The sequence below is a fragment of the Pteropus vampyrus genome, unplaced genomic scaffold, assembly GCF_000151845.1.
Source record: "Pteropus vampyrus isolate Shadow unplaced genomic scaffold, Pvam_2.0 Scaffold19, whole genome shotgun sequence".
Classification (NCBI taxonomy): domain Eukaryota; kingdom Metazoa; phylum Chordata; class Mammalia; order Chiroptera; family Pteropodidae; genus Pteropus; species Pteropus vampyrus.
In genome coordinates this window covers 15,423,793-15,425,123 of record NW_011888800.1, presented here as the reverse complement: position 1 = coordinate 15,425,123, position 1,331 = coordinate 15,423,793, and the positions used below count along the sequence as shown (strand labels likewise).

General features: G+C 44.5%; 1 pseudogene; it reads right to left on the bottom strand.

Moving 5' to 3' along the window:
• Positions 1-714: 714 nt before the first annotated feature.
• Positions 715-830, bottom strand: LOC111736399 (annotated as a pseudogene).
• Between the last annotated feature and the right edge of the window lie 501 nt (positions 831-1,331).

The following is a 1,331-nucleotide window of genomic DNA, read 5'->3' as shown; positions in this document are numbered from 1 at the left end:
TTTTCTTGATGAAAGCTCTTGCCAATTCTTTTATCAAATAAGTATTTATTGAACACCTACTGTGTGCCAGGTCTTTCATGACCAAATCTCCAGCAACGACATTCCTGAGTTATAGGCATCCCATCTGGTTTTACTGCATAAAGGCTGACTGGGATTTTGGCGGTGTGGATAAACATACTTGAATCCAGTGCTAGTTCCGACCTCTGAAGTCAGTGGACATGATTATGAAGACTGTTAATGCAGTGAGTATGTGAATTGTGGTCTAGCACACAATCAAATGCCATGGCTCTCGCAGACCCTCCACTACCCGAAGTGAATGGCTATAAGGGAACCCAAGCATAAGCACAGCTGCCAGTGTAGATGCTGTATCCCAGGTCCTAGACCTGCACTTACGATAGCTAATACTAGTAAATACTTGTTGAATGAATTCACAAATTTAGTTATAAGTGACGGAAGCTATGGTTTGGTACTTTGTAGCTCTGTAGATTTTAATTCTGCTGGAGGCATAGCTAAGGGCTGAAGCTAGGAGAAGAAGCTAAGGAAAAAGTTTTCCAGTGGAATTCCTCTGTACATCACAGTCTCCAGTGATGACTCTATTAGGGGAAAAGGATGTGGGAAACCAAGTCGTGCAATAATAAAGTGGAATTTTAGTCGACACTTTTTATTTATTTATTTATTTATTCATTCATTCATTCGTTTATTTATTATTATTTATGCCTACAGCACCTGGCCTTCCTAGGTGGTCTCCCATCCAAGAACTAACCAGACCCGACCCTGCTTAGCCTCCGAGATCAGACATCGGGCTTGTTCAGGGTGGCATGGCCATAGACCATGGACCATGGCTCCACTGGGATGTGAACCCAGGACCTTCTGCATGTAAAGCAGATGTGCTAACCGCTACACTATGGAACCATGTCCAAGAATTTTAGTTCTCTTGATTTTGCATTCTTCTTGCCATCTGTGCAGCTGTACAATTTCTTGCAGATCTGTTAGGTCTGACATGGGGGCGGGCGGCGGGGGGGGAGAGAAGGAGGGAAGGAGGGAAGGAGGGAAGGGGACAAGAAATAAAGTAGGGAGAGAGGGAGGGAGAGAGGAGGGAGAGAGTGCCAGAGGGAGCCAGAAAGAGCCTCTGGACTCAGGACTCAGGGCATGCTGTAATGGTGCTGTGTTTGGTGCTTTGTCTGGTCTGAGCTAGCTTTGAGCTAAGCCCTCTTCTGATTTTGAAGTTTCACACTCAGTAGGGTTTGAAATAGCGGCTTTCTTAAATTTTGCAGGTGTTTCCTGGGTGGGTTAAACACTGAATATAAATAGATCAGATTATAGATAGTGAG